Here is an 11,197-nt window from a genome sequence, read left to right on the forward strand (position 1 = left end):
TCTTCAACACCTTGTTATTCTATCCAGTCTTCATATTCCTCCTCTCCCTGTTGAAGTGGGGTTTCTGGGGGTGGGACTGTCATCTATATTTTCAGAAAACTACATGGAGTTTTTGATGTGCTCCCAGGTTAATGAAGATACTGACTTATATCAGTTATATTTATTGCATATATCCTTCAAGTTTGCATTTATAGTTTTATTTTATTTATGCTTTTTGCAATTTACTAATAAAGACTATTCATCTTTTTAATCTTTTCCCATTTTACCCTCGTCTATCCTAAGAGCTGAAAACTATCTTGTTGATTTTAGTGTTTGAATTTTAAAGTATGTCATTTAAAAACCACTACAAAAATGATTGATGAATATTTGCATACTGTTTTAAAAAGTCTCCATTTGTACAGAAACATACATACTAAAACACGAACATCCTCCATTGTTAACTTTGCATCCTTTTATGTAATGATTGGGTTCAATATGGTACAGGTAGATACAAATTTCTATTTCTCATTTGAATTTAAAAATACATGTTACATAGTAACTCTTTAAACTTAATACATCTTGGTGAAATTTTCATGTCCAAAGATCTCTTTTTGATAATGGCATAGGATTGTACAGAAAGGACTGATGACATTTTTTCTAACCATTTTCTGATGGATAGACTTGAGGTTTCTGATTATGTATCACTGTGTATTAGTCGTGCAATGACCATCCTTGTATCCGTGTCTTGTTGCTAACTCATTCAAGTATAGGCTTTCTTCTCTAAGACGATCTATGAGCTCCTAAAAAACCAAACGTGCTTTAAGATAGTGCAGTTAAGATACCAGGACATAAAATAGGGTTCTAGCAGGCCACTCAATAGTTATGCACCTTTGAAACCAGAATGCCAACAAATACAAATTGCTACTTGGGGAGATTGTGTGGACTTCCCAGCGGAGAGATCTCTGTGTGCCTGGAGGCTGGTACCATGGATGTGAACATTTAAAAAAAAATTTTTTTTTTTACATTCATTTATTTTTGAGAGACAGAGCACAAGCTGGGGATGGGCAGAGGGAGAAGGAGACGCAGAATCCGAAGCAGGCTCCAGGCTCTGAGCTGTCAGCACTATGCCCTACAGGGCTTGAATTCACAAACGGGAGATCATGACCTGAGCCAAAGTTGGACACTCAACCGACTGAGCCACCCCGGTGCCCCATGGATGTGAACGTTTTTAAATATCATTAAATGGACACGCTGACAGGAATGAGAAGTGTGCGGATGAGGTGGCGCTGTGAGCTGGGTGAGTGGCACGAGGGTGGGCTTGGGTTTCAGAACAGCCTGCCATAGGGTGAGTGACAGAGGACTGAGGGCGAACCATCAGGGGAGAGGTAAACCCGGGTGTAGGCTGGTTTTTAATTTTCTAGAAATAGCTCTGAATGGAGTCCTGATACTACTGCATCTGTGCAGCTCTGGACTGTTTCTTTTTCTCCTTCACGTTGTATTTCTACTCATGCTTTCCCTGCTTCCGTTGCCTGGAAAAAATAATGTATAAACCTGCACAACTTCTGTGCGCTATTTGCATCTATTCCCTTATTTATGAATCGAGTATGAGTAATTCACATTCAAGAAACATGGGCTGAGGTAAAACAGACTGTGTTTATGAAACATATGTTTCTGCAAGTGGAATAATTGGGTCAAAGGCGATGCATGCTTTGTGCAGATTCTGTCAAATCGTTCCCCTAAAGGATGATAATAATTTACTACCACAGAGTATGTCAGTTTTCTTGTATTATTTTGTATTTTCACAAGCACTGGGGATGGTTGACTTTAAAATGTATTTTCTTATTTTTTCATTTTTTTATTAAAATTTTTTTTAATGTTTTATTTATTTTTGACAGAGAGAGAGAGAGAGACAGACCATGAGTGGGGGAGGGGCAGAAAGATAGGGGGACACAGAATTCGAAGCAAGTTCCAGGCTCTGAGCTGTCAGCACAGAGCCTGACGCCGGGCTCCAACTCACGTTAATGAGATCATGACCTGCGCTGAAGTCAGGCGCTTGACCGACTGAGCCACCCAGGTGTCCCTACTTTAAAATTTTTTTGGTCAACTTTTTTACCCATCAGAATTGAAGCAGATTTCATTACTGCTTTCATTTAGATTTCTGAGATAACTAGTTGAATAATTTTTACATCATTTTTAAAGTTTGAATTTTTATTCTTGTGAATTATCTGTGCATCTTCTTCGCCTAGTTTTATATGGGGTTGTTTGCTTTCTTGTTAGTGGTTCACAGGAACTTTTTGAAAACAAAGTATATAAACCATGTACCCATTAAACATTTTGAAAAAAAAATTTCTCACAGTCTTTTGCAGATAATTCAACTTTACAAGTGGTTTCTTTCATACGAAAGTTTAACACTTTTCCGTGATCAACTTTGCTAATTTTTCTCTTGTGGTTCTAAGCCTTCTGACTTGTTCAGGAAGAACTTTCAAACCTCTGTACTCTTAACATATTCTCTCATATTTTTTGTTTATACTTTTCAAGTGCTTTTGTTCAAGTGCTTTTTTCAAGTGCTTTGCTAAAATTTGAATCCATATGGTACTTATTTTTATGTAAGGTATGCCGTACTAACCTAATTTCATTTTTTTTCTTAATTGATAGTCAATGGTCACAGTACCATTCTTTCTCCACTAATTCATGAATATTTATAAATCTAAATATACACTATTCAATTGATTTATTTCCCCATGGCTGAAGTGTTAATATCTTTCCTGCTGGTGGTGGTGGTGGTGGTTGTTCTTCTTCTTCATCTTCTTTTCCTCTCCCTTCACCTTCCCCTTCTCTTTCTTCTTCTTTTCTCCAGTTTCCAAAAGTTTTTTTATTAAGGTTTTATTATTTTTTATAATTTTTTAAAAACATTTATTGATTTATTTTTGTGAGAGAGAGACAGAGAGTGAGTGAGGGAGGGGCCGAGACAGTGGGAGACACAGACTCCGAAGCTGGTTCCAGGCTCTGAGCTGTCGACATGGGGCTTGAACCCACGAAACGTGAGATTGTGACCTGAGCCAAAGTCATACACTTAACTGAGCCAGCCAGGCGCCCCTAATATTTCATTTTCTTAAGTAATCTCTATACCCAACATGTGACTTGAACTCACAACCCTGATATCAAGACTTGCATGCCCCACCTACTGAGCCAGCTAGGAGCCTCCAGCTTCTAAAAGTTTTTAAAGTCAATATGGTTCAGAAAAGGATCATCGATCCTGTTGCCTTCAAGTTAGTGTAATGAAGAGCTGTATCCAGTGGCACATCATATTGTGCCCAAGGAGACAGCTACTTTGTCTACCTCTTATTTATGGATCCCGTCATAAGAACAAGACATGTAGTTGATCAATTGTTAAGGCTTAAACCATAGGCTGATTTCTTCTTCAGGACTTTTTACTGAATCACTACCATGAATGATGTCCCTGACAACTTAAATACAGAAGTCCCCTGACTGAGAATCTGCTACATTAGTCACCCAACTTCATACCCAGGCCCACCACCACCATGGCCACAACCAGGCTTTAGTTCATGTACTTTACCAGCTCCAGGAAGAATGGGATCAATATAGTACTGCTTCAGATGTTCCTCAGAGACCCAAAGGAACATTCTGTTCATGATATGGTATCTCTTTTGCATGAAGACGTTAATGATCTCTCTTATCAGGCCTTAGTGCATCCCGTCTGGCTTGCTTGTGATGAAGGTACGTTGGATGTTAGCTAGGATATGAGAAGCTGGTGGAGGCTGGCTGAGAGGTGTGCTCCTGTGCCCGAGCGCAGTCCTGGATCTTCTTTTTTTGTTTCAAATCAAATTTTGTTTTGGCTTCTCATAAGCCATTTTTTTTTCCTTCCTTCTGGAAGAATGTTAGAGTGTCAAACACACTTTCCTTGACCAAGATTTGGTCAGGCTCTTCTGAGCCCCCTTTTGGACTAGGCCTTGACCTTGGGCATCTTTCACCATCTCTGCAGAGTTGGGTTTTAGCAAGAATCCTGCTAAGTCAGTGTAGAGAGACCTCATATACTTAGGATCTGATCGCCTGGGATATCTGATCAAATTCTTCACCGCCACCCTTGTCTAACCTCAATATCTAATCACCCTGGCCTTCAGAAAGAATCCTGTTAAGTCTGTTTAGCCAGAATCTGCCTTCTCTTGATATCTCCTCTTAGTAATTTTCCATCCATTGACTACCTTGCCCCTATAAATCCACTTGTTCTTATGGTATTCAGAGTTGAGACTGAGCTCTCTTAGCTGCTGCAAACCCACCATTGCAGTAATCTCCCCTTTTAAAGATTTTTTTAAAAATTAACTTATTCTTGGGGCGCCTGGGTGGCTCAGTCGGCTAAGCGTCCAACTTCAACTCAGGTCACGATCTCGCGGTCTGTGGGTTCGAGCCCCTTGTCGGGCTCTGGGCTGACGGCTCAGAGCCTGGAGCCTGCTTCCGTTTCTGTGTCTCCCTCTCTCTCTCTGCCCCTCCCCCGTTCATGCTCTGTCTCTCTCTGTCTCAAAAATAAATAAACGTTAAAAAAAAAATTTAAAAAAAATTAACTTATTCTTGAGGGAGAGAATGAGAGAGCGTGTGAGCAGGGGATGGGCAGAAAGAATCCCAAGCAGGTTCTGCACTGTCAGCATGGAGCCCAATGTAGGGCTTGAACTCATGAACTGTGAGATCATGATCTGAGCTGAAATCAAGAGTTGAACGCTTAATCTACTGAGCCACCTAGGTGCCCTGCAGTAATTCATCTCGAATAAAGTCTTGATTTCCATCCTTAACACGTGTCAGAATAAATTTTTTCTTTAATAAGACTCAGCTTTTAAGATTTCATAAACAATTCTAGGATTGGGGCACCTGGGTGGCTCAGTTGGTTAAACCACTGACTCTTGGTTTCAGCTCAGGTTATGATCTCACTGTTCGTGAGTTCAAGCTCTGTGTCAGGACCTGTGCTGACAGCATAGAGGCTGCTTACAATTCTCTCTGACCCCCTTTCTTTCTGCCCCTCCCCTGCTTGCTCTCTCTGTCTCTCTTTCTCAAAATAAATAAATGAACTATAAACAAATAAATAATTCTAGGATTTTAACTGGTATTGATTAATTTTGAGAAGAATTGGTATATTTACTATTTGATTCTTTCTTCAAGAAACATGGTCTGTATGTCTATTTCAGTACGTTCTGAGGACTTGCTTTTTCTTTTTTTAAACACCTGTTAGAAGTCTTATTTTCAGGGTCCTGGCTGACTCAGTTAGTAGAGCATGAGACTCTTGATCTAGGGGTGGTGAATTTGAGCCCCACATTGGGTATAGACATTACTTAAAAAATAAAATCTTTAAAAAAAGTCTTTTATTTTATCTATTATAGGTCTAGGATATATGCCTATGTACACATACACAGGTAAGTAGTTTTGTTTTGTTTTGTTTTTTAATATAATTTATTGTCAAGTTGGCCAACAACAGTGTATACAGTGTGCTCTTGGTTTTGGGGGCAGATTCCCATGATTCATCACTTACATACAACACCCAGTGCTCATCCCGAAAGTGCCCTCCTCAATGCCTATTACCCATTTCCACCCACCCCCCATCAACCCTCAGTTTGTTCTCTGTATTTAAGAGTCTCTTGTGGTTCGCCTCCCTCTCTGTTTGAAACTATTTTTTCCCCTTCCCTTCCCCCATGGTTTTCTGTTAAGTTTCTCAAGTTCTACATATGAGTGAAAATATATGATATCTGTCTTTCTCCAACTGACTTATTTCACTTACCATAATACCCTCCAGTTCCATCCATGTTGTTGCAAATGGCAGGATTTCATTCTTTCTCATTGCCACATAGTATTCCATTGTATATATAAACTATATCTTCTTTATCCATTCATCAGTTGACATTTAGGCTCTTTCCATGACATTTAGGCTCCTTCCATGATTTGGGTATTGTAAGTGCTGCTATAAACATTGGGGTACATGTACCCTTATGAATCAGCACTCTTGTATCCTTTGGATAAATTCCCAGTAGTGCTATTGCTGGGTCATAGGGTAGTTTTCTTTTTAATTTTTTTAAGGAACCTCTACACTGTTTTCCAGAGCAACTGCACCAGTTTGCAGTCCCACCAACCGTGCAGAAAGTTCCCGTTTCTCCACATCCTCACCAGCATGTGTTGTTTCCTGAGTTGTTAATTTTAGCCACTCTGACTGGTATGAGGTGGTATCTAAATGTGGTTTTGATTTGTATTTCCCTGATGATAAGTGATGTTGAGCATCTTTTCATGTGTCTGTTGGCCATCTGGATGTCTTCTTTGGAAAAGTGTCTATTCATGTCTTCTACCCATTTCTTTAGTGGATTATATGTGTTTCTGATGTTGAATTTGGTAAGTTCTTTATGGATTTTGGATACTCACCCTTTATCCAATATGTCATTTGCAAATATCTTCTCCCATTCCATCGGTTGCCTTTTAGTTTTGTTGACTGTTTCCTTTGCAGTGCAGAAGCTTTTTATCTTGATGAAGTCTCAATAGTTCATTTTTGCTTTTATTTCCCTTGCCTTTGGAGACATGTCGAGCAAGAAATTGCTGCAGCTGAGGTCAAAGAAGTTGTTGCCTGTTTTCTTCTCTAGGGTTTGATGGTTTCCTGTCTCAAATTTAGGTCCTTCATCCATTGTGAGTTTATTTTTGTGTATTGTGTAAGAAAGTGGTCCAGTTTCATTCTTCATGCTGCTGTCTAGTTCTCCCAGAACCAATTGCTAAAGAGACTGTCTTGTTTCCATTGGATACTCTTCCCTGTTTTGTCAAAGATTAGTTGGCCATACACTTGTGGGTCCAATTCTGGGTTCTCTTTTCTATTCCACTGGTCTATATGTCTGTTTTTGTGCCAATACCATACTGTCTTGATGATTACAACTTTGTGGAAGAGGCTAAAGTCTGTGATACTTCCCGCTTTGGTATTCTTTTTCAACGTTACTTTGGCTATTTGGGGTCTTTTGTGTTCCCGTACAAATATTAGGATTGTTTGTTCTAGCTTTGAGAAGAATGCCGGTGCAATTTTGATTGGGATTGCATTGAATGTGTAGATTGCTTTGGGTAGTATTGACATTTTAACAATATTTGTTCTTCCAATCCATGAGCATGGGATGTTTTTCCATTTCTTTGTGACTTCTTCAATTTCTTTCATAAGTTTTCTATAGTTTTCAGCATACAGATCTTTTACATCTTGGGTTAGGTTTATTTCTAGGTATTTTATGGGTCTTGGTGCAGCTGTAAATGGGATTAATTTCTTCATTTCTCTTTCTGCTGCTACATTATTGGTGTATAGCAATGCAACTGATTTCTATACATTGATTTTGTATATAGGAAAGTAGTTTTAAGCTTTAGTAACATCAGAAGTATTACAAGTTTATAAAGCACATCATTTAAAAGTTTAATTATTTGAATTTCTTTACATTTATTTTGTTTGAGAATTTTAATAATAAGTATTAAATTATTTTTTGTCATTGTTTCCGATCTTTAATGAGAAAGACTAGAATAAAATTAAAAACTTATGATTCACAAAATTACATGCATATACTGTAAATGTAAGTAAATAAACTTTCAAATGTTTTTTGGGGGTAGATTTGTAGAATCTATACATCTGAAGTTATCAAATCTTAAAACTGCACCAAGATATTTGAACACTTTGTCTATGGATTTAGAATAATTTGTACTAAATATCACATCGTATAAATTATTTACAAAACAGACAAGTGTCATTTAGATAGAAGGGAAAGGCATTTCTTGTCATTTTATCTTGAAAATAAGACTAAAATTTAAAAAATGGAAATTTCTCTGATTTTTATCCAAAAAAGAAGTATCATTTTACCTGCTATTATTTTGGATCTACTAAAGAATGAATTGAGAGTGTTTTCCTATAAGTTTTTACTAACAAAATTATATAAAAACATGATATGAAATCAGTTATTTCACATTTGATTTTTGTAGCAGAGTCTGAAAGCAGAACACTTTTGCTCATGTATGCAATCTCTGTTTGCTAAACATTTTGATCGTAAAACCATTTTGTTTAAAGCCTTCATTTTGTTACTATGGTTCTTCATCTTCTTTTATTAAAAATTGCTAATTTTGAAAAGTCTGGTCTGTGACTTGTACAGTTCCCCAAATCACTTTAATGGACTTCATACAGTGTTACAAATTTTGCATGGTTTTCATTTATATATTGCAATTGATTTATATTGCATTTTTATTCTCTTATTTGAAGTAGTAGCTAATAATCAGTAAGACACTGACTGACAATTTTGTTTGATATGCAAGGATAGATATTTCACTGAAGTCCAGGAACTAATTTTATTTTATTTGTTTACATTTTAAATTAAACTAAATTATTAAATTAAATTAAATTAAATAATTTTTTAAAACATAATTTATTGTCAAATTGGCTTACATACAGCACCCAGTGCTCATCCCAACAGGTGCCCTCCTCAATGCCCATCATCCATTTTGCCTCTCCCCCAAACCCCCATCCACCCTCAGTTTGTTCTCTGTATTTAAGAGTCTCTTGTGGTTTGCCTCCTTTCCTCTCTGTTTGTAACTATTTTTTCCCCTTGCCTTCCCCCATGGTCTTCATTAAGTTTCTCAAGATCCACATATGAGTGAAAACATATTATATCTGTCCTTCTCTGACTGATTTATTTCACTCAGAATAATACCTTTCAGTTCCATCCACATTTCTGCGAATGGCATGATTTCATTCTTTCTCATTGCCAAGTAGTATTCCATTGTATATATAAACCACATTTTATCCTTTCATCAGTTGATGGACGTTTAGGGCTCTTTCCATAATTTGGCTATTGTTGAAAGTGTTGCTATAAACATTGGGGTACATGTGCTCCTATGCACATGTACCCTTGGGTAAATTCCTAGTAGTGCTATTGCTTGGTCATAGGGTAGTTCTATCTTTAATTTTTTGAGGAACCTCCACACTTTTCCAGAGTGGCTGTACCAGTTTGCATTCCCACCAACAGTGCAAGAGGGTCTGAAACTAATTTTAAAATTGAGCTATTAAAATAGACTATTTTAGGGCACCTGCCTGGCTCAGTCAGTAGCAACTCTTAGTTTGGTTCCGGTCATGATATCACAGTTTGTGTATTCAAGCCCCGTATCCGGTTCCATGCTGACAGTACAGAGACTGCTTGGGATTCTCAGTCTCCCTCTTTTCTCTCTCTCCCTCCTCCACTCATGCTGTCTCTGTCTCTCTCAAAATAAATAATTAAATTAATTTAAAAAATAAAATAAAATAGACTATTTTAATGTCAGAGTTTTCTAATAATGACTATATTAGGTAACTAGACCCTCATAGCTGTGGGGACATAGAAAACTTCTACTTAGATTATCATCACACCCTTTTATCATACAAATGTCATCTTTTATATTTCTCAGTCAACTTCCTTTTTTGTTAAGTTATATATTAGATATATTTCTGTCAGGACATATGGATATATTTTATCCTTTTACTGGTGTATATACTACATGGGTTTATCTAGTCCTTTGTTGGTCACTTTTGTTAGTGAAATGAGAATATTTCCCTAAAATAAGTATCAAGTGGATTTTCTGGGGTGAGATGATAGCTATTTTATACTTTAATATATATTATCAATTTATGCTTCTCAACGTATTGGTCAATGACATGCTTTCACGGACAGTGTACGAGCTCCCTATATCATGCTTTGTTCAATTCTTGAATGTTTCAACTTCTTTTTTGCCAACCTGATGGAGGAAAACTGGCATGTAATTGTTGTTTCCATACAAGCTGACAAAGCTATATGCCTTTTTATAAGTGTATCCTTATTTGCATTTCCTGTTTTGCTAATATTCTCTGCATATTGTTTGCCCTTTTTTTCTGTTGCATTGTCTACCTTTCTCTTCTTGACTTCTAAATATTTTATAGATTTTAGGTACTAAACTTTTTTCTCATATACATGAACATGTGTTTTCTACTTTTCTGTTGCTTATCTGATCATTTTATTTATTTAATGTTGACATTGCTTATGGCTTTTGAATTTGGGGATGTTAAGAATGCTTCCCTACCTCTAACTATGGTTCTTTCTAATGTGTTTATGACTTTATTTTTAACAGTTTTAACAGCTTCTTAATCCACTGGAAATTTAATTTTGTTAAAGTGTAAAGTGAGGAAACCCTGTGGGCTCCATCTTTTGAAAACATTTTTTTTAATCTTTATTTATTTTTGAGAGAGAGAGAGAGAGAAAGCAGGGGAGCAACAGAGAGAGAAAGAGACACAGGATCCAAAGCAGACTCCAGGCTCTGAGCTGTCAGCACAGAGCCTGACGTGGGGCTTGAACTCACGATCCCTGAGCTCATGATCTGAGTTGAAGTCAGACGCTCAACCAACTGAGCCACCGAGGCTCCCCCCTGTAGGTTCTATCTTTAAAATATGTACACAACCTTTTATTTCTTTTCTCCTCTGCTACTCCCCTGGTTCAAGCCACCATCACAAATTCTGGAATTCTGCAGTAGCCTGCTAAGTGATCACCTTGTACCTACATGTTCTCTTGACCATTTGTTTTCTTTCTTTTAAGTCTGCTTATGTATTTTTGAGAGAGAGAGAGAAAGAGAGCATGAGCCTGGGAGGGGCAGAGAGAAAGGGAGAGAGAGAATCCCAAGCAGGCTCCATGCCATCAGTGCCGAGCCCAGATCATGGCCTGAGCTGCAATCAAGTCAGCGCTTAACCAACTGAGCCACGAGGGTGCCCCTTGACAGTCTGTTTTCAGCACAGCAACCAGAGTCATCTTTTAAAAATGTAATATAGCAATAGCTGCCCCTTTAACTCAAAGTAAAACGAATGTCTTTAAAATGATCTGGCCCTATCATTACCAACCTGTCTCCTACCACTTTGCCCACCTCTTCTTCAGTCCCTTACCGTCTTCAAGAGTTGGCATTGGCTTCCGTTTATCCACCATGTTCAGATCACACACACGACCTGCTTTCTACCTATAGTAGTGGCTTGCTCTGCCTGTAGGCATGGAGCCAGTTGTTGCTGTGGCAGCTGCTTTGCTTTAGATTGATGTTCCCACTGTGCCTGCTACTTCTCATCCCTCTTTTTTTTAATGTTTATTTATTTTTGAGAGAAAGAGAGAGAGAGAGAGAGACAGAGCATGAGTGGGGAGGGGTGGAGAGAGGGAGACACAGAATCCAAAGCAGG

The 11,197-nt window shown here is 37.8% G+C and overlaps 1 pseudogene; it reads right to left on the reverse strand.

Moving 5' to 3' along the window:
- Positions 1–3,321: 3,321 nt before the first annotated feature.
- On the reverse strand, positions 3,322–10,955 carry LOC131515477 (nucleoside diphosphate kinase B-like; annotated as a pseudogene).
- Positions 10,956–11,197: the final 242 nt, after the last annotated feature.

The sequence above is a fragment of the Neofelis nebulosa genome, chromosome 6, assembly GCF_028018385.1.
Source record: "Neofelis nebulosa isolate mNeoNeb1 chromosome 6, mNeoNeb1.pri, whole genome shotgun sequence".
NCBI lineage: Eukaryota > Metazoa > Chordata > Mammalia > Carnivora > Felidae > Neofelis > Neofelis nebulosa.